Consider the following 27,209-nt stretch of genomic DNA (forward strand, 5'->3'; position numbering starts at 1 on the left):
ACAAGAAGCAGAGGGGAGACATGAAACAGAGGGACAGAGGAAAGCAACAAAGGCAGCAGGCCGGATTTGAAATCCACGGCGGTAGCCTACTATGACTTGGCAGTACTGTAGCTTGGTGAGCCACCAAGTAAAACCTGGCTTTCAAACTAGTGTTTTCTGTTGCTCTCTACTGATCACCAGCGAACATGTCATAAGAATCATCCTGAATCCCCAAAACTTACTGGTGCTGGAGGCAAAAGAGAAGGCTGGGGCCACAGGAACCACGGGAGGAGAGGAGGGTAAGGAAGGGAGGGAGGAGGAGGGCAGAGAGGAGGGTGAGAGAGGAAGGGAGGAGGTGAAGAAGAGGTGGACGCTGTGGTGCTGAAGGATGTGGCTGGGCAGCGATGTCAGACACCTGGAGACAGACGGAGAGACAGATTGGTCAGTCCAAGATAAAACATAACCATGTGGGCGACCGGGCCTTCTGCTCAGCTGCTCCTCGGCTGTGGAATGCCCTCCCCGACCATCTGAGAGCTCCACAGTCCGTTGAGGCTTTCAAAAGGGGACTAAAAACATTTCTTTTTAACAAGGCATTTGCCTAAATGGACCGACTGATGTGTTTTTAATTTTAAATTTCTTAATTAAAATTTTGATCTGAATGTTTCTTTCATTTCATTGGTTGTTTTATTCATTTGAATTGTTTTATTCATTTTTTGTATTGCATTGACATACAAGGAGCACAATCCAAAGTGCTGTTGTGTGTCTGAACAGGTCAGGAAAAGTGCTGTTGTGTGTCTGAACAGGTCAGGAAAAGTGCTGTTGTGTGTCTGAAGGTCAGGAAAAGTGCTGTTGTGTGTCTGAACAGGTCAGGAAAAGTGCTGTTGTGTGTCTGAACAGGTCAGGAAAAGTGCTGTTGTGTGTCTGAAGGTCAGGAAAAGTGCTGTTGTGTTTCTGAACAGGTCAGGAAAAGTGCTGTTGTGTTTCTGAAGGTCAGGAAAAGTGCTGTTGTGTTTCTGAAGGTCAGGAAAAGTGCTGTTGTGTTTCTGAACAGGTCAGGAAAAGTGCTGTTGTGTGTCAGGACATTTTCGTCTGAACTAAAAAAGGCCAGGGTTGTCCCCCTTTTTAAGAAGAATTGTAAGACAGACGTTGGAAACTATAGGCCGGTTTCTATTTCAACAGTTACGTCTAAGATAGTTGAGCGTCTAGTTTATGAGCAGGTTGAGGAGTATCTAGTAGACAACAATTGATGCTGTATGAACACCAGTCAGGGTTCAGAGCAGCCCACTCCACAGAGACATGTCTCATTCATCTGATTGACTACATCAAGCAACATTTTGAGGATGGCAATTATGTTGGAATAATCTTGCTTGACCTCCAGAAAGCTTTTGATACCGCAAACCATACTATATTGGCGTCAAACCTAGAGCGCATTGGTTTTAGTCAGACTGCTGTCAGTTGGTTCACTTCTTACCTCACAGGGAGAACTCAAGTCTGTGAGGTGGAAGGCGTCAGATCAGAACCTTTGGACATTGTATGTTGGGTGTCTCAAGGATACATTTTAGGTCCTCTATTATTTCTGATATAGTCAATGACATGCCAGCATCTGAAATGTAAACTATTATTGTATGAAGATGATTCAGCACTTCTGGTGCCAGGTAGCGATGTCAGGGAGATAGAGAGAGCTCTGAGCTAGAAAGTGCCAGAGAGTGTCTCATAGATAACAAGCTGTCCATTCATCTAGGCAAGACTGAGTCGATCCTTTTTGGCACAACAAGGAGATTAGGCAAAGTTGATCGCATGGAAGTCTCCTGTAATGGAGCAGTAGTCACAGGGAAGACTAGCGTCAAGTACCTAGGACTTACACTAGAGCAGTCTCTCTCATGTGAATCCAATGCTGCCAACATTATATCCAAGTGTGCAGGCAAACTCATGTTCCTGTATCGGAATACCAGGCTTTTTGAACTTTCTGTTAAAAAGCTGTTAGTGTCATCCTTGCTTCAGTCATTTTGACTATGCGTGCACAGCATGGTACAGTGGTCTGTCGACTAAATTTTTTAATAAACTTCAGGTGATGCAAAACAAGACTATTCGGTACATACTAGGTGTGCCTCCCAAAACGCATGTAGGATAGGAAGTGCCGAATTCATAAAGGTGGGACTGCTACCAGTGCACCTCAGGGTTGAACAGATGAAACTGAACCACATGTTCAACATAGTAAATGGTACAGCCCCAAGCTATCTGAAGTATCAGATCCATATGGTCCACCTGCAGCATGGACACAATACCAGGGCTATGTAGAATATGGACATTTTTGTTTTGGACTTTTGCTTTCAAAACTTTGACCAGTCAGCTGGTTCTTTTAGCGTTTATCGCTTTTTTCTGGTCAAGCATGACCGACAGAAACAGGTTGAATGGGGTATAGATCGGGGGAAAGACACTCTGAGAAAATACGGCAAGTCCGGGAGTCGAACTCGTGTACCCCAGATCCGTGACGCGTACGGTTGTCCCCGACGCCGAAATAGTGTCCGAGGTACGCGGTGAGCTACTGGAGCTCCCCTTATTGGACTTTTGCTTTATGTGTTGTTTTATATGTTATTTGTGTATGTCCTTTAGTCAGAACATCGGACCATGCTGGAAATAAGTGTTGTCACTTTTGCATGTCATCCCCTGGATTTGTTGTGTCTTTGGATCCATAAATAAAATCAATCAATCAATAAATAATTTGGTGCCTCCTTTAATAAAAAAGAAAGAAAGGAATTGACCTGTTTTTTAAGGATAGAGGTCAGGGCTTGGGTTCAAGGATCATACCTGGGGTCCAGCTCCAGGGTCTGAGGGGGGACCTTGTCCAGTCCTTCATCAGGAAACACCTGTGACAGCTGAGAGAAAAGCCACACTGAGCCACTTCACATAGGCCTGTAGGATGTGGATATGATGCGTCATAATTAGGGCTTTCTGCGACTGGCTGGAATCTTAAGAACCAGATTCTGTTTGGCCTGCAGTGAAAAGTGATACAGAGCTTGCTCTATTCTTGCAAATTTCTCAGAAATGGTCTACCCCACCTTTAAAAGGTGCACTATGCATCTTTGGGAGAGAAGTTAGAAACTCATATTTTCATAACTGAATAAACCAACTGTCGGAGGAAGATTGGGTCCCTGGGACACTGTTTGAAGGTAGAAATCTGCCTGAAAAGTGGCCATTTCACTGTGGTTGTTTGCGATGGCAGGGCCCGCAATTTAGTTTGAAAACATTCAAAGAAGGCTTATGTTTGGTTCACAGTGCCTCAAAATTATTTAGTTATAATTTATGATGACATACGTTTATATATATAGTAAATATGTTTTTACACTAATTGCAGCTTATGCAAATGTGACAATTCCCCCACCCCTGAAACTGCATTGTGAACCTTCAATGTGTTTTTAATTATATAATAATACAATATTGCCCAATACGATAACATATTTAATCTATACTATACCACACCATGTCATCTGTCATGAATGTCATAAATACAATAACATGCAATTCAATACAGCACAATTCAAGCCAACAAGACACAATACATCAATACAGTACAAAACAACACATCAACACAGTACAAAACAAACACATCAACACAGTACAACACACTACACCACACTACAACACACTAAACCACAATACAACACACTACACCATAACGTAACATGACACGCGCCACTGCAAAAGACTACACCATGACATGTCACAACATCAGGATGTCATCATCAGGACAGCTTGAAACAAGTGTTTCCATAGCGACCATTACCTGAGACAGCAGCTCCTGTGTCTCCTGCTGGCTCCTGACTACAGACGACACACGACCATCTGACCAGCTGGCCTGCAGGATGAGAGAGAGGAGGAGAAGATGGAGGACAACAGCGTTACAGGAACCAGGGGGGTGTTGTCTCCGCTGGCCTTTTTACTACTACTGATGGCATTTGGTGACACATGTATCTAAAGCGCTAGAGCTGGGTGAAATGGAAGAAATGTGATTCAACATAATCGTGAGGATTGTTTTCTTTTTCTGATAATCGACATATATTGCAATATCTGCCTCACGTACGTGAAATCACGTGTTAAATAATCCAATTGATGCGTTGTATTGAACCAAGATTATGTCATTTTCAAATAAAATCTCCACCAAATACTTCAGATCAAATACTTCAGATCTAATTTTGTAAGATATTTGAGTTAATATCTCAGGGGAGACCATGGGGAGAGGGAGGAGGAGGTAGAGGAGAGGAAGAGGAGAGGAGAAGAGAAGAAGGAGGTAGATGAGAGGAGAAGAGAAGGAGGTAGAGGAGAAGAAGAGGAGAGGAGAAGAGAATGAGGAGGTAGAGGAGAGAAGAAGAGGATAGGAGAAGAGAAGGAGGAGGTAGAGGAGAGGAAGAGGAGAGGAGAAGAGAAGGAAATGTAGAGGAGATGAAGAGGATATGAGAAGAGAAGAAGGAGGTAGAGGAGAGGAAGAGGATAGGAGAAGAGAAGGATGAGGTAGAGTAGAGGAAGAGGATAGGAGAATAGAAGGAGCAGGTAGAGGAGAGGAAGATGATATAATAAGAAAAGGAGGAGGATAGGGAGGACCATGGGGAGAGGGAGAAAGAGGTAGAAGATAGGAGGAGGATAGGGAGGAGAGAGGGAGAAGGAGGTAGAATACAAATTTAGTTTGGGGTAGTACGCATCAGACCAAACTTGAGCCCATATACCGTCTGCAGAAACGAGCTCTAAAAATAATCAGCTGTGTACATCGAAGTCATTCTTCTCAGCCTCTATTCCATAAGTTAGGTATCCTCAGTGTTTATCAAGTGAATCATCTTCAGACTGGTTTATTTGTGCATAGTTCTTTAAACAGAGCCCTTCCCCCTTTTTTTCATGACATGTTTGCCCACAATCACCAAATTCATAATTACCCCACACGTAGTTCCTGTTTGCTTAGACCACCCTTTTCCCGCACTTCCCAATCTCAGTTTTGTTTGCTCTACCGAGGGTCAAAGTTGTGGAACTCTTTGCCTCCACATATTTTGGAATTTTCTTTTCTGAAATTCAAAAGAGCACTGAAATCTCATCTCCTAGATCACCAATATTTCCCATATGGACTTCCTTTACAAACTGTAGTCTGATGGCTTGATGTATTTTGTTATTGTATTTTCGTTTTATTATATATTCTTACTGTCATTGATTGTTTTCTCTATACCAGAAATCGTATGGCATGGGGTGCCTACTTCGGTGTCTATGTAGGCCTGCTTGTGTGTGTTTGTTTGTTCAGGGGGGGGGGGGGGGGGGGGGGGATTTTATTTTATTTTATATTTTATATTTATCTTGATATAATGTAGTTTTGCTTCCTGGTGAATGCCACATGCAAGCCCCTTGAGGGTTTTTAGGCAATTCTCCTACACATCCCTTGTGGACTATATTGTATTATATATGTAACTGTTTTTATATGTGTAAATAAACAAACAAACAAACAAACAAACAATACAGCATTGTTCCAACATAGAACATAGAACATATAACATCACTTACAATACGTACATACTACATGCAGTTAAATACATAAATACATAATTACAACACCACAATATCAAAGTGTATGTCCATGTCCATAGCAACAGAGGTAAGGGGGGGGGGGTTGTTACAGGGAGTTCAGTGTCCGTATGGCAGTGGGGAAGAAGCTGTTTTTAAAGCGGGATGTTTTGGTGGTCAGGGATCTGTAGCGCCTCCCGGAGGGCAGGAGCTGGAAGATGTGGTGTGCTGGGTGAGTGGGGTCAGAGATACTTTTTCTAGCTCTTCTTATTGTGCTTTGGCGGTGGAGTGATTGGATGATGGGAGGGGGGTGCGGATTATTTTGGAGGATTTATTGATTATTCTTTGGAGTTTGTTTTTGGAGTGAGTGTCCAGACTGCTGTACCAAACTGTTATGGAGAAGGTGAGGATGCTTTGAATGATGGCCTGGTAGAAACGGAGCAGGAGATGTTTTCTGATTCTGTATTTTTTGAGCTGGTGGAGGAAGAAGAGTCTTTGATTGGCTTTTTTGTGGATGTGGTCTGTGTTGGTTTTCCATTTGAGGTTATTGCTTATGTGGCTGCCGAGAAATTTGAAGGAGTCTGTGGTGATTATGGGTTTGCCGGAGATGGATATGGGGGTTTTGGGGTTTGGCTGGCGTCTGAAGTCGATGATGAGTTCTTGGGTTTTTGATGAGTTGAGGAGGAGGTTATTGTCTGTGCACCAGGTGATTGTGTGGTTGATCTGTGTACGGTATTCTGTTTCATTATTGTCTGTGATGAGGCCTATAAGGGTTGTGTCGTCTGCATATTTGTATATTTTGACGGAGTTGTGGAGGGATATGAGCAGGTTGGTGTATAGGGAGAAAAGCCAGGGTGAAAGGACGCAGCCTTGGGGGGCTCCTGTGCTGAGATATAGAGGGTGGGATGTGATGTTGTTTATTTTTACCTTCTGTTGACTGTTGGAGAGGAAGCTGTGAATCCAGTGACAGATGCAGGGGTCAATGTTCATGTCCAGTAGTTTAATGATGAGTTTGGCTGGGATGATTGTGTTGAATGCGGAACTGAAGTCCATGACCAGAATGCGGGCGTAGGAGTTGCGGGTTTCCAGGTGTTGCAGCAGGTGATGGGTGGCTGTGTTGACTGTGTCTTCCACAGACCTGTTGGTTCTGTAGGCAAATTGATGTGGGTCCATGAGGGGGGTGGTGGTGCTGGTTTTGAGGTGGGTGAGAATGATGCGTTCAAATGATTTCATTACTACGGATGTGAGGGCAATTGGTCTGTAGTCGTTAAGGCAGGAGGTATTGTTGGATTTTGGCACAGGGATGATGGTGGACTGTTTGAAACACTGGGGGACTGAACAATTACGGAGGGAGGTGTTAAAAATGTTGGTGAAGATGGGGGCCAGTTCTGCAGCACAGTGATGGAGGACAGATGGGCTGATGTTATCTGGGCCTGCTGCTTTAGGTAGAGGAGGATGGAGAGGAAGAGGAGGTAGAGGAGGAGGTGGTGGAGTGGAGGAGAGACAGAGAGGATGAGAGGGTAGAGGAGGATGAGAGAAAGAGGGGGTAGAGGAGGTGGTGTAGTGGAGGAGAAAAGGAGAGGGTAGAGGGGGATTGGAGAGGTAGAGGTATAGGAAGAGAGAAGGAGTGTGTGTGTGTGTGTGTGTGTGTGTGTGTGTGTGTGTGTGTGTGTGTGTGCGTGCGTGCATGCGCGTGCATGCGTGTCTGTGTGTGTGTGCGTGCGTGCGTGTGTGCGTGTGTGTGTGTGTGTGTGTGTGTGTGTGCGTGTTACTCACCTCCAGACTGTACTCACTGGTGTCGTCAGTCTTTTGTGTGACTCCTCTCAGCGCCACCCTCTCAACGACAACTGAAACAACAGCAGGACACTGTCACCATCGATGGGGGAACCCATTTGCAGCAGATGATGTCACATATTAACACCATATGATGTCACATATTAACACCATATGATGTCACATATTAACACCATATGATGCCACATATTATGTCACATATTAGCACAATTGGTTTCCCCGCATGTAGGTTCCAAGTAATATTTGCCTTGATACAAAAATAAAGTAATTTTTCATATTCTTTTACCAGTGACAATTACAAACACCACACACCACCACATACATGTCCAGTGTATCTGAACATGTGTCACCACATAAACCCATGAAAGTCACGATGATTAAAATGTCATGCTGACCACTTACAGATGGAGCATTGTAGAGCATCACCTTTTGTGCCATTTGTTTTCTGAAAGGTTTTGCCATTGTGATATACTGTAATACAGTATTCTTCCTTTTTAGCTGTGATCAAGCAGCTAGTATAAGTCAGTCATACGTCTGTCAGTCTGTCGGTCCGGTCAATATGTCCCAAAGAAAAAAAGGGGGGGGAAAGAAAAAGGGTTTGCCATGACATACAGTCGTACATAATAGAGACATGCAGTTTGCTACAATGATAGATATTAAGATATTAATGATATATTAAGAAGTAGCTTCTATCCCCAGGCCATCAGGCTGCTAAACGAACAATGAATGAACACACACAACAACAACCACCAAACACACATAGCACACACATCCACACGCACACACTCACTTTAAACAAACACACTGTAGCACCCACTCCACACACTTTATAGCACACACCCACTTTAAACAAACACACTGTAGCACCCACTCCCCACACTTTATATTTATGGATGAAGGATTGCACTACAACTCGTACACCTTACTGTAAATTGTACCTAAAATTGTACCTCATCCCATTTCTGCTTTGCACTAGATAGTACTGTACATTAGTACACTGCATAGTATTGTGTATTGTATATTATATGGTAACTCAGAACATTGTACATATGTCTATACCGAACACTGTGACCTCATTTTCTTCTTCTAAATTCATGCTATATTATGTTATTATGTTATTTGATACTATCTTGTCTAGCACAGTCTCTGGAGCGTAACAGTAAGAAGCATTTTGTATGAAAGTATTCTGTACTTCTGTATGACAACTATTAAAGAACTTGAACTTGAATGGATCACACCAAATATGCTGATGGTGGCCTGATGGTTGTACACCACAAGTCCCATTGACACAATATTTCGTATACATATACAGCTCTCCTTGCTCTACAACCTTGCCAACAGGACCATCCATGTTGATGGACCAATATTGTGTGTGTGAGTGTGTGAGTGTGTGGTGTGTGTATCCACGCATGCATGTGTGTCCTCGTATATGTGCACTACTAGGGTTGGATACCGTTCACTTCACATTTGAATAGTACCCCAATGGTACCTTTTTCCGGTACTTAACTCTCTGCAATAACGCAAACGGTTATTTCTATTGCACCACAGACAGACAGATGGGTGGAGATACTACAGCTCCAGGCGGTTGATAGGTTAGACTCTAAACTCACTCTCTGAACGCACCACAGACAGACAGATGGGTGGAGATACTACAGCTCCAGGCGGTTGATAGGTTAGACTCTAAACTCACTCTCTGAACGCACCACAGACAGACAGATGGGTGGAGATACTACAGCTCCAGGTGGTTGATAGGTTAGACTCTAAACTCACTCTCTGAACGCACCACAGACAGACAGATGGGTGGAGATACTACAGCTCCAGGCGGTTGATAGGTTAGACTCTAAACTCACTCTCTGAACGCACCACAGACAGACAGATGGGTGGAGATACTACAGCTCCAGGCGGTTGATAGGTTAGACTCTAAACTCACTCTCTGAACGCACCACAGACAGACAGATGGGTGGAGATACTACAGCTCCAGGTGGTTGATAGGTTAGACTCTAAACTCACTCTCTGAACGCACCACAGACAGACAGATGGGTGGAGATACTACAGCTCCAGGCGGTTGATAGGTTAGACTCTAAACTCACTCTCTGAACACACCACAGACAGACAGATGGGTGGAGATACTACAGCTCCAGGTGGTTGATAGGTTAGACTCTAAACTCACTCTCTGAACGCACCACAGACAGACAGATGGGTGGAGATACTACAGCTCCAGGTGGTTGATAGGTTAGACTCTAAACTCACTCTCTGAACGCACCACAGACAGACAGATGGGTGGAGATACTACAGCTCCAGGCGGTTGATAGGTTAGACTCTAAACTCACTCCCTGAACGCACCACAGACATGCTGGGACACGGAAGAGAGGAGAAAAAAAAAGAGAAGAGAGGGATCAGCAAACTGAGACACTGCAGGGAATTAGGATTAGGACACATCTGTCGGTTGGCCACCCTTTTGGCAATAAGAGCAATTTTTCTAGATGTCCTTGGATGGATGCAAGAGATGTGTTCATCAACAAAGACCTAATCTAATCTAATCTAATCTATCCATTAATTAGCTGGCTGCATTTACAAAAGAGATAGTTAAAATCCACTTACAGCACAACATACAGTGATGACAAGAGAACAAAGCTCTATTGTTCACATTCTGATATGTAAGCCTAAGTGAAAAAAACAGACTTTTATTTTTTCAGAGAATGCAGTTTGTTTCGCTGCCTATGGGGCATAAAGGTGACACAAACTGTTCAAAGATGAAAAAGATTATTAACAAAGGTTTATTTGTATCCATTAATTCCAGGCAGCACAAAAAGAAAAGGAAACCTCATTTCAGCACCATGGGCCGCATCTTAACAAGAGACAGAAGCCCCTTTTCAACCACAAGAACTTTCCACAGGACTAGGGACATTTTGATTGAGTTTGCACCACGGGGACCAGGGTCTACGCAGAAGTTCCGGGACATTATTTTTTACCCGATCTTACCCCCCAAAATGTCCCTGCTATGGGGGGTAGGACTTTTTCAAAGTGCAGGGAATTTGGGTTTGGTGCTCGGGGCGCTGAACGTTCTGAATGTTCGAGTCATGGCAGCATTTCATTTCAAGTGATTTAAAGAAATCTGCAGCACAAACAGTAAAAAAAAAACTATTTTTATTCATTGACCTATGCATTAAAAACATTTTCCCCTAGCAAATATTTATATCAATATTATGCTGTCAGAACAGTCAGAAGTTTGTAGGGTAAGTATTTAACGAGCCAGTTTATGTCCATTTTGCTAATGTAACCTGCGTTCAACCAGGAAATGCAAATGTGAAATCTAGTGCAAAAGTGATCATTCTTTCCAACAAGATTGTGTAAGCTAAGCAGGTGAAGTGTTTGCAGGTTCAGTTTTTAAAGATAGCTATTGCCTATTACTTGCATTCCAAACAATCTACAAAGCACCATTTGGAAATACGTGTCATCTGGACTCAAGGAAATGCAAATGTAAAATGCATATTATAAGCTGATAATATGTAGTGATCTATGCACAAAAGCGAGAATTTTTCCAGCAAATCTCTTAGTTAAAACAAGAATGTATTAGCTAAGCAAGTGAAGTGTTTGCAGGTTTGCCTATTACTAGGCGACTCAGGCGCAGAGAAGATCAACAATCTACTAAGCCCGTCATCTGGACTCTTGCATTGTGCAGCATGTTGCACATTCCTGTTCAATGCAAGGACCAATAGGCAAAAGAGTCTGCAGGGACCATTGGTCTGTTACCCGTGAGCGTGAAGACCTGATCAGAGAAAATGGTCCTTCTGTGTTGACACTGGAATGCCTAGAGACCTTTTTCATACGTCAGTGGACTCATTTGCCTTTACAGGTCTTTTACACCGCAGTGGAAACACAGACAACAATGGGCTGAGGGAACAATATAGTACTGTGAAATGTAGTCCCTGGACTAAGAGTTCTGGGTAATTTCGGTTAAAAAGGGGCTAGGCACAAAAAAAAAAGATAGAGAGAGAGAGAGAGAGAGAGAGAGAGAGAGAGAGAGAGAGAGAGAGATATGGTTGAATAAAGTCACAGTTAATCAAATTATTCATAATGGTGGATTACGCTCCTCTGGTAAATCGTGTCTTGCTTTTGATAGAATGGTTTTCGCAGAAGTTTCACGGAACCACAGGTGACGAAGTGATACTGGCTGATTATGACAAAATCTATCACTTTGGATAGTTTGTGGTCGCACTGCCTGCCAAACAGTTCTATTATATCTTGTTAGTGCCTGCCTGCTGTGGGCGCTCTCTCTCTCCCTCTCTCTCAATGCTACAGAGGGCAGCCTGAAGGCTCAGAAAATGACAAAGGCACACATTTATGCCAAAAAGTAAGTCACGATTGATCATTTTATTCGTGCCAAAATTGCATCTGAGCTGCAGGGGACAGGTCAAAGAGCCACACGTGGCTGTTAAAATATAGGTTGCTAACCACTGGGTTAAACGATATCATCTTATATTATATTATGGGCTTAAATCAGCCTTTTACCGATACAGATCATTATAGGTAAAAGTACAGCCGATAAAGCACCAATACAATTCCTCACATCAACAACATAAATGCATAATCCTGTGTCCATGTTAAAAGTGTTCTAATAGAACCTACCTAGACATTCATGTATCTAACCCTCTTCTTATATTAAAGCTGCATGACGTAAGATTGGCACTGCATCTAGTTAAAACGTGGTGGATAAGATAAAACAACAACAAAATGTTATTTCTTCAAGCAAGGTAACTTTGTTATTTTTCGTATAGCTTTGCGCTCTGCTCTATCTGTCCCTTTAATCATATGCTATCATGAAAACTTTCAACCACATGCACGCTCCTCACCTGCCTGGCCACGCCCACATCCGCTCATACACTGAGGACCCCACGTGTCTTCCGTTTCGGCGGTGAAAGACTGGGGAAGGAGCTGGTAGTATGGCCATGGCCCGCTTATGTATGAGCGGATGTGGGCGTGACCAGGCAGGTGAGGAGCGTGCATGTGGTTGAAAGTTTTCATGATAGCATATGATTAAAGGGACAGTTCCAATAGAGCAGAGCGCTCGCTATACTCAAATAACTAGGGTTATAGGATAACCTTCGTTATGTTTCATGCATCACTGTTGGGAGGGTTTTCTCTGGTTCACCTCCCCCCCTGTGATTTAGCGTGCAAAATAATCAGTAATTAAATATGCGCACATTTGCATATATCGCCAAGACTCGCATCCCCAACATGGATAATGCTAGATTCAAAAACTTGGTTTCATTTTGTTGATACATTCAAAACTAAACTTTGTTCAGAGGGGATTGTGGCTATGTCCTCTTATCAGCCCATACATCAGGAAATACTGTCTACTGTCATAATTTATTTTTATTTTCGTCTAGTTTTGGTATAAAATGTACTATAAACCCGGCTATGAATGATATATCAACATACCCTCCATACCGAGAAGCATAATATGGATGGGAAGAAATGTGGAAAGTTTGGTGTGTGTAGGTACTAGGGGAATGGAGTTCCAAGACTTTGTGTGCAAGTAAAATGCATAAAAACTAGTTTTTCAGAAAACAACCTCAAAGTTTTGTATTGTAAAATGCCATGCATTTTTATTTGAAACTGCTATTTACAAACACAACACCCAATCAAACCATTAGTAATAGACATCCTAAACACATGCCTGATAACTGAATAACATAATAACATAATACACTGTATTGACTGTCACTGAATAGAACCACTTTCTGTCTCTGCCACTCACACACACACACACACACACACACACACACACACACACACACACACACACACACACACACACACACACACACACACACCAAATTAGAACTCAAGTGTACTGTTCATTGAACAGTTCATAACAGTACCCCCTAATAGGCAAACAATTCAATTGAATAGATATCACTATGAAACTTTCCCAGTTTGTTATGTACATATAAACTAAGAAAAGTTTTCTGAATTTTATGTTTATATATCCAAATGAGGCACTTCCCCATTAAATATGCACACATTTATGGATGCAATCAGGCAAAATGAAGTAAAATAAACAACTAAATGTGTGTTATTGATGTTCTATTGTCACTAGTTTCATAGAAGACATGTTTAGGAAGCAAAATATAACAAAATCTCAATATCATCGGGAAAAAAGCAAAAAGACGATTTTGGGGGTACCTTAAATTATTACTCTACAGAATGTTATGTATTTTGTAATATTTTTTATTTTATTCATATCAGCACATTTTATGTATTGGTTATTGGAAAAATCTAAGCTCCCAAATATCTAAATTAATAACACAGCCAGGAATATCATATCGATCAAGCTTTAACTAGGATTAAGAACTGGGAAAGAAGAGAAGCAGGAAGAAGAATCACACATGACTGATAGACTGAGAGACTGAGAGACGGACAGACAGACTGACTGACAGACTGACAGAGTGAGAGACTGAAGAGGTGTGGGGGTGGTGGAGAGGAGGAGTGACAGATCTAGATTCATGGGAGGATTAGTGGCACATTTGAGACGTTTTAGAAAATACGACATAGCCAATCTCACAAGTAAACTGAGACATAAAAATGTGTTAATCTTTAAGGCCGTTGGTGGAAAATTGCCGCTGTATATATCACAAAGATTCTAGATTGGAATTGTGGTCCTTATCTGACCCGCTCAAACGATTGGCTTAAATTTAAGGCCCCACGAGTCCAATGAACTTGGTCTGTCTGCCTTTTGTTTTGATGCACCAGCTTCCAGGGATGATCTTCAACTCACTCTAAAAATCAATACCCCACTATCCTGTGGACAATTTAAGAACATGATCACAAACCTCCCCACCTCAGTTTGTAACTTTCCTTTGATCTGTTACTTTTCTCTTTAATTTTTGTCCTATTTATGCAGATTTATTTGATCCCTTTTATATGCAATCTGAGCTGTTTGTAATCTCGACGGCATTGCAAATTAAGGTAAAACCTCAATGTCCTTTCTGAGATTAAATAAAGGTTTCAATCAATCAAAACACACTCACTCACTCACATACCACAAACATCCCTCACTAGTACCTTACTCTGTGTCTAATTGGCAGCAGCTGTGGTTCCTGTGTGCATGCTGGTTGGCATACACACAAATTCAGGAGGCACACACACACACGCACGCACACACACACACACACACACACACACACACACACACACACACACACACACACACACACACACACACACACACACACACACACACACACACACACACACACACACACACACACACACACACACACACACACACACACACACACACACACACACACACACACACACACACACACACACACACACACACACACACTACATAGAGCACAAACACATACCGAAGAATACACCACAGTAGTGTGTGTGTCTGTGGTTTTATGATAATAACACAATCAAAATTAGATGACAATGGTTATTACTTTCACTCATTATCAACTTAAGAGAACAAATTATGAGTTTCCACGTATCCTCCCTCCCTCCCTCCCTCCCTCCCTCCCTCCCTCCCTCCCTCCCTCCCTCCCTCCCTCCCTCCCTCCCTCCCTCCCTCCCTCTCTCTCTCTTCCTTGCTCTCTCTAAATCTATCCATTTCTCTCTTTCTCTCTTGATGAAGGAGTGCTGAGGCAGAAGTTTCATATGTGAGGTCAGTTTTATCTTCTATTAGGTTTTTGCTATATTGTAATTTTTTTTATTAAAGGTGCTAACATTATCATTTTATGTAGACCGATAAATCATTAAAAAAGTATTGCTATCTGAGCATGTGCTATACCCCCATCTTTTGGAATGTTACCCCAGGTTATATATCATACTGGCCAATCGCGTCTCGCTCTGCCTACTGAGATATCATAATCTCCAGCACCTACTGTGCCCGTGGAAACTTAACACATGCACCCACCTGCACGTGGCCACGCCACCAGGGCGGCCTGGGAGAAATGCGAGGCCCTGTGCGAGATTTAAACGCGAGCCCCCCCCCCCCCCCTAAAGGTAAAACAAATAAATAAATAAATAAAGTATATATATATATATATATATATATATATATATATATATATATATATTTTTTTTTTCCCCCCATACAGTCAACATATTCTTAAATAAAAGCGCTGTTGGAGCCAAATGTATGATTTTGTTTACTTCGTAAATAATGGTATAGGTCTATAGTCTATATTTAATATATTTCATACATAGCCTATAGAAGCAGTTAAAATGCCATAATCTACATAATCACTGTTAGTGCCAAATGTATGGTTGTGAAATTATTATTATTATTGTTATCGGTATGAATGAAGTCATGACTTATATACATAATGGGTTTTGTGATCACGTATTGTTGTAATTATTATATTTTGATAAGCTAATTATGAGATGCCAATGAGATGCATGTGGCTAATTTGGGGAAACAGGCATCAGGTGTTTAAAATGGGCTGGCCGTCACACAGCCAGTGTTCTAAGAATGTTTGGTATGTGGCGACACGGTTTTTTGACCGCTGCAGAGCAGCCTATGTTTTGAGTTTTGATTCTACAATATGATTTCGCCGTCAAACGGTAAGATAAACATTTCCTATGGTTCATTGTGGGGATTATTGGAATCCGAAGATCTACATTGAAAATATGAAAGGAAAATAAATGTCATATACAAAATCCGATCTCCCGAGTGCTGCTATCTGAGCGCAAGCGCATACCAGTAGAACTGTTATGGTTTGTAACCGACCCCAATCGCACAACACAAGACAGGTATGAGAGTAAGCCAAGAACGGGCATTTATTGAACAAACAAGAAAAACGGCACAGTCCCTTAAAGGGAGACCACCAATACTGGATAAACAAGAAAGGGAAAGGGCCAGTGCCTTTAAGAGGCGAGCTGGCTAAGGGGAAGGCAAGGGAAGTCAGGAACAGGGAGGAACTAGGGGGAACTGGACAGGGAGGAACTAGGGGGAACTGGACAGGGAGGACTAGGAGGACTAGAGAGGGGAGAACAGGGACAAAGGCCCGCGGAGGCAGGCTGGGGACAGGGAGGACAGAATAGGCAAGTCTAACAAGACAGGTACACAAGCAAGGGGGAAAATGTTCTGCTGCTCTGCAGCTTCTCCCGTGGTGGTAGTAGGGGGTAGCAGATGCTGACGTCTGAGCCGCTCTGCAGACTTCTCTCGGCAGAATCTCCGAGGTGTTGCGGGACCGAGAGAGAGAGAGAGGGAGCGAGTCAACAAGGGTGCAGGTAGAACGAGCAGGAGAACAGGAGAGGTGACTTGTACCCAAATACAAAGTTATCCAAGTGAACTAATCTTCGTGTAAATACACACAGTGAGCAAAGTTCCAAAACACAATCCCAAGTGAATATCTTCGTGTAAATACACACAGTGAGCACTGTTCCAAAACACAATCCCAAGTGAATATCTTCGGTGCAAAAAATAGACACTGAGAGTGAAGTCCAAAAAACAATCCAATGTGAATAATATCTTCGGTGTGAACAACACACAGTGGGAGATGTAAAGTCCCAAAATATTATCCCAGTGAGAACAACAAAAAGGCGATCGCTGGGTGAGTGACTGTCTGATAAAAAAGGTGGTAATCTTCAGTGTTAAAGAAACACACGAAAACGGAATTTGATCAAGACAGTCAGTAAAAACTCACCCAGGCGTTGTGCGTAAAGAGCGCTGGAACAGCAGCGGGGCGAGAGCGTCGCCACCGGGGAGCCGGCTGTCCGAGCGGAGGTCAGAGTGGTGCGCCACTGCTTGGAGTGCGCGCCGGTACAGAGGACGCAATTGCTGCGCGGAGGTCTGGAGTGGAGAGCGCGTCTGCGCGGAATGCGCGCCGGTACGGAGAGACGCATCTGGAGTGCGTCTGCGTGGAAGAGCGCGCCAGGCTCGGAGGTCTGGATGATGCGCGTCTGCTGGGAGTGCGCGCTGGTACGGAGGACGCATCTGGAGTGCGTCTGCGTGGAAGAGCGCGCCAGGCTCGGAGGTCTGGATGGTGTCTGGGCGTCTGCAGCGCGGAGGTCTGGATGTGCGTCAGGACGACTGCTGCGCGGAGGTCTGAAGTGGATCACTGGGATACCTCCCGTGGAAGTCTAGGTAGCGCAGTCCAGTCTCTCCCTCAGGCAACGGCGACAGGAGGCGAAGGCTGGAGCACATCTTTACGCCGGAGATAAAAACAGCATAGACAGAACAGAGGACCTCCCGAGGGAGTCTTGATGAAAGAGAATATGATACCGAATGTTATGGCATGTTACAACACGACCCCACGAGGAACAGAGGGGAAGAGCCCTGTACTTAAAGCCCACAGGGGAACTAATTAGAATGCACCACAGGTGCGGGAGGTAATTGATAATCGAACTAGAAGTGTGAGTTCGGCACCAGACCAATCAAACACATAATGACAGATAGTACAAGGGTGTGGCTGCTGAGAGCAAACGAGAGTAAAGAACGCGAGGGTGGGGGCTAGTGAGGTGAGTGAGAAGGGAATTCCTAAAAGTAGGCTTAAAGGAACAGAGAGAGTAGGTGAGCAGCGGACAAAACCTCACAAGAACCAGAAGATGCATTTACGTTGTATAAGGATTGCATCTTTATAGTCAAAAAACCACGCTGCTTGTTGATGAAATGGACGTTGTACATGTTTCGCGCTGCGAATGGAAAGCGAGCGGTATCTGACATTTACTACGGATCCAATACTTCCGCGTTGCCGTGTTGTTTATGAATGAATGCGCTCCGCCCTCTGCTCCACGGCTGTATCCAACGCGTCACCGCGGTGTGTGTAAAAGCATAAAGGGAGGTTTCAATGCACCCAGAAGGACTGCATGAATGAAGTGCATTTAAAACGTGCAACGCGGCTGAAGTAAAATAAAACTGAAACGTTGTGTTGGTGTTTTGTGAATGGAGAAAATGCCTGATCAATTGAAAGAAGGTGGTTCTGAACACTCGAAGGAAGAGGGTGGAGCTGAGCATGAAGAGAGAGAGTTGGAAAAGAAAAAAGAAAAGCTCAAATGTTTAAAAGCTTCCAGAAGTGCAAGACTGGGTTTAATAACCAAAATGAAAAATGAAATAACACAATTAATGCAAAATGTGTGCAATGTTGAATTGGTGAGATCCAAACTGGAAAATGAACTTCCGCGATTGTGCAGTGACCTGGGTACATGCAATGACTTACTGTGTGAATTACTGACCACAGAGGAGATGCAAAGTGATCAAGTTGACTGGTATGACCCCAAAGTGGAGTCACTTCTGGAGTACAAGGCTACAGTTAAAGATTGGATTTCTGCTGCTTCCGTCCAGAGTGAATCAAATGTTGTAAAACCACGTGACAGAATTTCACGGAGGTCAAGGTCAAGCATATCCGGGTCATCTCTTGGCTCACTAAAGGTTACTCTGGAATGTAAGGAGGCGGAGCTTATGGCAAGAGCTGACAGGTTGGCACGGCAACAAGCTATGGAAGTGGAGGAAGCCAAGCTTGAAGCCAAGCTGAAGGCAAATCGGAAGCAGTTTGAACTGGAAACGGAAATAGCAGCAAATGCTGCAAAACTGAGTGTCATAAGGAAATATGAGTATTCTGATGTACAACCTGCCACTGCCATGCTCCCACATCCCACCATGCCCCATTTAGAAGATGGGATGAACGACTATCTGGAACAAGGACTACTTGACATAGAAGATGATGCGCTTGTGGATGTGCATGGTCAGGATCTATTTTCAAGCACAAACCTGGAACCTGAGTTCATTCAGCTGCCTCCCCCAACTGTACAGAGAGCAGCTATCAGAGTGGGTAACCCCAATGATAATACAAGCATCCTCAATGTAGTTGGAGCTACTTCCAACTTCCAAAGTCTTGTACAGAATACACAAGAAAACACAAGCTCCAGTGCACAAGCCACAAAGGCCCGGCCAAGGCAGTTGCCACCCCCATCCAGCAGCTCATCTTCCGGCTCTGGAGGAGATGAAATGAGCAACCTGGTAAAAATTATGGAAAAACAAAACGTGATAACTGAAACACTCGTTAAACAACAGAAGATGTCTTCATTACCGCCACTCAGTATCCCAACATTTAATGGAGATCCTTTAAATGACCAGTTCTTTATCAGAGCATTTGAACATGGTATTGAGAAGAAGACAGAGGACAGTAAGGACAGGCTTTATTTTCTGGAGCAATACACTGTTAACCAACCAAGAGAGCTGGTGCGTAGTTGCCAGTACATGCAACCTGACGCAGGATATACAGAGGCCAAAAAGTTGTTGAAGCACCATTTCGGAGATGATTATCAAATCGCCACAGCCTACATCAACAAGGCTCTCAGTTGGTCGTTTATCAAAGCTGAAGACTCAGAAGCTTTAAAGGCCTTCTCAGTATTTCTCAGCAGCTGTCTGAACACAATGGATACAGTGGACTACATGCAAGAAATGGACCACCCAACTAATATGAAAGCCGTTCTCTCCAAGCTCCCATATACATTCAAAGAGAAATGGCGAGCTATAGCTTGTGACATACAAGAAAGAGAGAAGAGAAGAGCCAAGTTTAAAGACCTGGTGCTGTTCATAGATAAACAGTCAAGGATTCTTTCCCACCCTGTGTTTGGTAACCTCAAACATTCTCATGCCACCACAGCGGCCAAAACCATTTATACTCCTGCGCCTGCTGCATCCAGCACAACCAGCCTAAGGGCCAAACAGAGTATGAGTGGTTTTGCCACAAGTGTAACAATGCTACAGGCAGCTACTGAAACAACAACAACACCACCAGCAGCAATGGGACCGAAAGACAAAAGGGTTAATCGGCTGCCCAACCGCTGCATGTTTTGTCAGGGAGAGCACACTATTGCCACCTGCCTTAAGATCCTCAAGAAAGCCCACAAGGACAGGCTGGAGTTTCTGAAGACTAAGGGGCTGTGCTTTGGATGTTTGGATCTAGGGCACATGAGTAAGGGTTGTACTCAGAGGCTTACCTGTAAGGAGTGCAAACTAAAACACCCCACAATCTTGCACATCGCTAAAAGGCCACAGCAAATTGAGAAGGCTGTAGCAAGTGCTGCTTTTAGTGTGGACTTGGTGGACAGGGGTAAGGATGGACGGAAGGATACTGGGGCCGGGGAGCCCGAAGGCATCCTAGCAATTGTGCCTGTAAAAGTGAAAACACAGAAGGGTTATAACATCGTAACGACTTATGCGTTCCTAGACACTGGAAGCACTGCAACCTTTTGCACTGAAGCACTTCTACAGCAGCTCCAAGTAACCGGCCGAAAGGCAGAAATACTGTTGAAAACACTAAACAAAGAGGAATCCACTAAAACCTCTGTCGCATGTGACCTGGAAATATGTGGTCTGGAGAGTGATGAGTACGTGCAGCTTCCACATGTGTACACTCAGAAGGAGATTCCAGTGCGTAAAAATAACATCCCCACCCAAAAGGATGTGAATTCATGGCCGTACCTGAGGGAAGACATCAGGATCCCTCAGATTGATGCAGAAATTGGTCTGCTAATTGGATGCAACGTGCCAAAGGCTCTAGAGCCATTGAGAGTCATTAACAGCCGAGGGAATGGCCCATACGCCGTTAAGACTATCCTGGGTTGGACGGTAAATGGACCGCTAAGGACGATGGTTCCATCCCGCACTAGAAAACCTGTCATAAGTGCAAACGGAATATACGTCACAAGACTGAAGGAACTGCTGCAGCAGCAAGTCAAGCTCGACCTCTCGGGACACGGGCACGAGGAAAGGAAAAAAATGTCCAAAGAAGACTATACGTTTGTCTCCACGGTCACACTGGTGGACGGACATTATGCTATTGGGCTCCCACTGAGAGAAGAGCGACTTGAGCTCCCCAACAATCGTGGTGTTGCGGAACAAAGAGCTTCAAACTTAAAGAGAATGTTTCAAAGGAACAAGAAGTTTGATGAAGACTACAAAGTTTTCAGAAAAAGAAGAAAAAAGAAGAAACTTGACAGAAGGAGACGTGGTCCTCATCATCGACGACACCTCTCCAAGAAACTCTTGGTTAATGGGCCAAGTCACTCAAGTCCTACCGGATGCAGGAGGATTCGTGCGGCAAGTGCTGGTTAGGACAAAGACGAGCACACTTCGCCGGCCAATCTCAAAGCTGGTTCTGCTGGTAGAGGCCCAAGAGGAACCACAGCCTGCATCCACTCCCTTCTCCTCACCCTAAGATGGCCCTTACCCTGCCCCCCCCTCCCAAGAAGACACACCCCCCCCCCTCCCAAGAAAACACACTTCCCCCCCCCCGCCCCCAAGAAGACACACATTTCCCCCCCCCGCCCCCAGGAAGACACACTCCCCCCCCCCGCCCCCAAGAAGACACACTACCCCCCCCCCTTTACACAGGCACACATTACATTACACGCATCGACTATACACACACTATTTCGTAGATGAACTATGCGCTACGTTTTTTCACATTCGCGCTACGCTCAAGGAGCAGAAGATTGGACAGTGTGCAATGTGACGCAGACTTATTGTAAAACAAAGAAGTATTGTGTTGGCTCCGTTAAGCATGTTTTTGGTAATTGCCATGTAAGGTTCCACGACAATTAGGGGCCGGTTTGTTGGAGCCAAATGTATGATTTTGTTTACTTCGTAAATAATGGTATAGGTCTATAGTCTATATTTCATATATTTCATACATAGCCTATAGAAGCAGTTAAAATGCCATAATCTACATAATCACTGTTAGTGCCAAATGTATGGTTGTGAAATTATTATTATTATTATTGTTATCGGTATGAATGAAGTCATGACTTATATACATAATGGGTTTTGTGATCACGTATTGTTGTAATTATTATATTTTGATAAGCTAATTATGAGATGCCAATGAGATGCATGTGGCTAATTTGGGGAAACAGGCATCAGGTGTTTAAAATGGGCTGGCCGTCACACAGCCAGTGTTCTAAGAATGTTTGGTATGTGGCGACACGGTTTTTTGACCGCTGCAGAGCAGCCTATGTTTTGAGTTTTGATTCTACAATATGATTTCGCCGTCAAACGGTAAGATAAACATTTCCTATGGTTCATTGTGGGGATTATTGGAATCCGAAGATCTACATTGAAAATATGAAAGGAAAATAAATGTCATATACAAAATCCAATCTCCCGGGTGCTGCTATCTGAGCGCGTCAACCAAGCGCATACCAGTAGAACCAGAAGATGCATTTACGTTGTATAAGGATTGCATCTTTAAGCGCTGCCCAAGGCTGGGCATGATACAGTCAAGTTAGGGCTGACCCCTATTAATCGATTAGTCGACTAATCGGTCGAAAGGGGCCGTAGTCGACTGGCCAACCTCTTAGTCGAATATAATAAAAAAATAAAAAAAACGTATTAATATTTTTTATTTATTTCTTTTTATTTTTTATCATTCTTTCCAAAAGAAAATAGGCCTAGAATCGTGGCTAACGCTAATGGCATGCATACCAGAGGCTAACTGCCTATGAAAACAGGCACAGAGGCACTGAAAGAGGATTTCACCCATCTAATGAACACACTAGACTAGACAAATATCAAGATGTATCCATCATAGGGATGCACGATATTGATTTTTTGACACCGATATCGATACCGATAACTTTATGCTCCTCAAGCCGATAACCGATACCGATAACCGATATTTATTGTATTATTAAAAAAATATTTTGATCAAATATTTTTATTTTATTTTCAACATGAAACAAAACATATCACAATACAATAATAATACGTCAAATGTATATACTCTCTTTTCTGGACTCTTTTCGTATCACAAACAGTACTGTATTTGCAAATCTGGTATGTCATGTATAGATGTAGGCAGTACTGTCTAACTGTATGTCATGCATGTCATTATGTTATGATGAATTGTAAATGGGGGACCCTGATGTAAACAAGACGAAAGTCTTTCTCTGGTCTGCATCCCCTTAACAATTGTATGTATTGAGCTGTACTGTATTGTACCCATTCTGCAATCGGTTAATAAACTTTTAACCAGACAACAGAAACAAAAGCCAAGACAACAGTTTTGACTGATAAAGTGACCATATTTATTTTTCCAAATGAAAATTCACAATCCGTCAACAACTTATAATACATCCAACCTAAGACGCTCAAAGCTTTTTTTTCTTCTTTTTTCAAAGCTGTCCGCCTTGAAAGAAAGGCTTTGAGTGGACACATAGCCTAGCACAGGGCTATTCAACTGGCGGCCAGATCCGGCCCGCGGGATGATTCTGACCGGCCCGCCAAAGATTACATGATAATAATATATATATATATTTTTTTTTTATATATATATATATATATATATATATATATATATATTTTTTTTTTTACTTTTTTCTTTTCATGTCAACGTTAACACGCACAATTGAGCCAAAAGTCACTCAATTAATGACAGATTTCATTGATAAATTGAGGGAAAACTTTGCAAGTCGATTTGATGAATTTGACATGTCCAGAGAATTGATGCATTTTGTGAGCAACCCATTTGCCAATGTAGCTGCTATTTCCACAAAAGGACAAGAGTTCCTTGCATCACTTCACATTGATGAAGGTCTCCTGCAACTTGAAATAATTGACATGCAAGCATCATCTGCTCTGAAGCAGGCACTTGAGAATGAATCCACCACAACATTTTGGATAAAGTGTATTCATGTCAAGACATTCCCCAAAATAAAAATGCTGGCAATATCTGTGCTAACAATGTTTGGCTCAACATACACCTGTGAATCCAGTTTCTCTCACATGAATGCCATTAAAACAAGCAACCGTGCCTCCTTGACAAATGAGCATTTGCATCACTGTTTGCGGGTAGCCCTCACTTCCTATGAACCCTCTTTCTCTGCCATTGCCCAGTCAAAGAAGTGCAATCGCTCTCATTAGATGTGTGTATGTAGGCTAGGCCTGTCTGCCCCCCACCCCCCTGATGTTTGAGAGTTAAGAGTGGACAATAAGTGCTAATAAGATGCTGTGATTTGCTGTTGTTGCACAGACATGAAGCACTTTTTCATAAGCTCAGCTGCACTATAAATGTGTTTTTTTGTTCAAGTGTTGATGTTAGAATGTTCAGATGCACATCATGCACTTGTTTCTTTTTTATTTTATTTTTATATTCAAATGTTGAAGAGGAGATGTTGCAGTTGTTGCACAGTCATAAATGAAGCACTTTTTGCAGGAGATGTTGCAGATGTGGCACATAAATGAAGCCCTTTTTTTGAAAAGTATACTACTTTTGCAATGTAGTTAAATAAAAGTTGTGAAAATGTGGTTGCGTGTTGTGTCAAGTGTACATATATTCATAGCACGGGGAGGCGCCGTGGCAGTCCGGCCCCTGGCCCCTTGGGTTTCTGACAATGTGGCCCCCTGAACAATTTAGTTGAATAGCCCTGGCCTAGCAGGTCGCCTGCGGCATCACCACCGCTGGTGTACGACGGCGCGAGCACGCTTGTACCTATTGACGAGTCGTTTGCTAAATTAAATAAGTTTGACAGAAATGACCCAAGGGCTCAAGCCGCTAGCTTTTAAGCAGTCCTTGGTGGTGCAAATTAACCTGGCTACTACGGAGCAATAAGTGACTGCGTATTCAACCAAAGGTTGCATCACAGCCATGAAAGGGGCTAGCTTTGCTTAGCTCCCCGCGTCGTCGCAGGCTTTTAAGTTAACACAACACACCATCGCAGCGGTGGTGATGCCGCAGGTGACCTGCTAGGTTGGATGTATCACAAGCCGCTGCACTTTTCCCTCCTCGTGGAACTTCTCCATTGCATTTATTACAAATAGCAAGCGAACTTTTCCCCTCTGAAACAATCCCCACTAGCGTCGCCATCTTTGTTTACAACGCGCTGCTTTCAAGAAACGTACTACGTGGCTACGTCACAGCTAAGAAAGGGAGCGCTGGATTTGTGTAAAACGCCCTGTTCCTAAACCACACACTATCAGTGGTACCACAGTACTGGCAAAACGGGAGGAGCGGACAGTCAAAACAAACGCACTTCATCCAAATTCACCCACACCGCATTTTTTTTTACCAAAAAATATATTATATTATCGGAGCTATTAATAACGTTATCGAGTTTATCGGGATGACGTCATAATTGCTGATATCGGCCCGATAATTATCGGCTTGATAATTATCGTGCATCCCTAATCCATCAGTGGACCAATTGCATGCTTTTGCAGAGGACAAGAAGCCTTCAGTCGACTCCTTCAGACATTAAGCACCCCCCACAGCCCAAATGAAAAAAAAACCAATAGTCGACTAACGGCAAATTTTGGCCAATCCTAGTCGACCATCCAAATCCTTAGTCGGGGACAGCCCTACAGTCAACATATAGCAAGAGAGAGAGAGAGAGCGAGAGAGCGAGAGAGAGCTCCCGTTCTACAGTCAATATACAGTGTTATCGCTGCACAGACCCGGCAATGCCCCTGACCAGAGGAGAGAGAAATATAATAGTTAGTAAAAGCACTATATAAGCTCAGAACACAGCTCAGAACACAACACAGCTTAGAACACAGCTCAGAACACAGAACACATCTCAGAACACAGCTCAGAACACAGCTCAGAACACAGCTCAGAACACATCTCAGAACACAGCTCAGAACACAGAACACATGCAGAACACAGCACAAAACACAGCTCAGAACACAGGACACCTCAGAACACAGAACACATGCAGAACACAGCTCAGCACACAGCTCAGAACACAGCTCAGAACACAGAACACAGCTCAGAACACATCTCAGAACACAGAACACATGCAGAACACAGCTCAGCACACAGCTCAGAACACAGGACACCTCAGAACACAGCTTCATCTAACGAGGCGTCGCAAGGTTTAACTGAGGCTAACGTTAACATGATGGCACACACACAGTGGCACACCCTCCACCAGAGTAAGGCCAGAGAGAGAGAGAGAGCGAGAGAGAGAGAGAGAGAGAGAGAGAGAGAGAGAGAGAGAGAGAGAGAGAGAGAGAGAGAGAGAGTCTGTGATGATCCAGACAGAGAGAGTCTGTGGTCCAGAGAGAGAGAGAGAGAGATGAGTCTGTGGTCCAGACAGACAGAGAGAGAGAGAGAGAGAGAGAGAGAGAGAGAGAGAGAGAGAGAGAGAGAGAGAGATGAGTCTGTGGTCCAAAGAGAGAGAGAGAGAGAGAGAGAGAGAGAGAGAGAGAGAGAGAGAGAGAGAGAGAAGCAAGACAAACAAGACAGCTAAGATGAGCCCCTAAAGGATATTCAACTTTTAATGGAAGAACAAAACAGAAGGAAAAGATAACTTCACAAAGGCAACATGAATATACATAGATCCAAAAGGACAAAGATCAACACTTAAATCCAAAGAGAAGAGGGTCTATACCAGAGAAAACAAAGTAACAAGGAGCCAACGGCCGACATCAGCTAAAGAGGCTAACTGCAAATAGAGTGGCCAGGTACTGACGCTAGCTCGACAGAACGTTAGCTACGACAGCTAGCCGGCCCGCTTGGCTCAATATAACGTTAGCTACGACAGCTAGCCGGCCCGCTTGGCTCAATATAACGTTAGCTACAACAGCTAGCCGGCCCGCTTGGCTCAATATAACGTTAGCTATGACAGCTAGCCGGCCCGCTTGGCTCAATATAACGTTAGCTACGACAGCTAGCCGGCCCGCTTGGCTCAATACAACGTTAGCTACGACAGCTAGCCAACCCGCTTGGCTCAATATAACGTTAGCTACGACAGCTAGCCGGTCCGCTTGGCTCAATATAACGTTAGCTATGACAGCTAGCCGGCCCGCTTGGCTCAATATAATGTTAGCTACGACAGCTAGCCGGCCCGCTTGGCTCAATAATAACGTTAGCTACGACAGCTAGCCGGCCCGCTGGCTCCACATAACGTTAGCCAACATAACGTTAGCCACGATA

This window comes from Notolepis coatsorum, assembly GCF_963971535.1.
Source record: "Notolepis coatsorum genome assembly, chromosome: 6".
NCBI classification, from domain to species: domain Eukaryota; kingdom Metazoa; phylum Chordata; class Actinopteri; order Aulopiformes; family Paralepididae; genus Notolepis; species Notolepis coatsorum.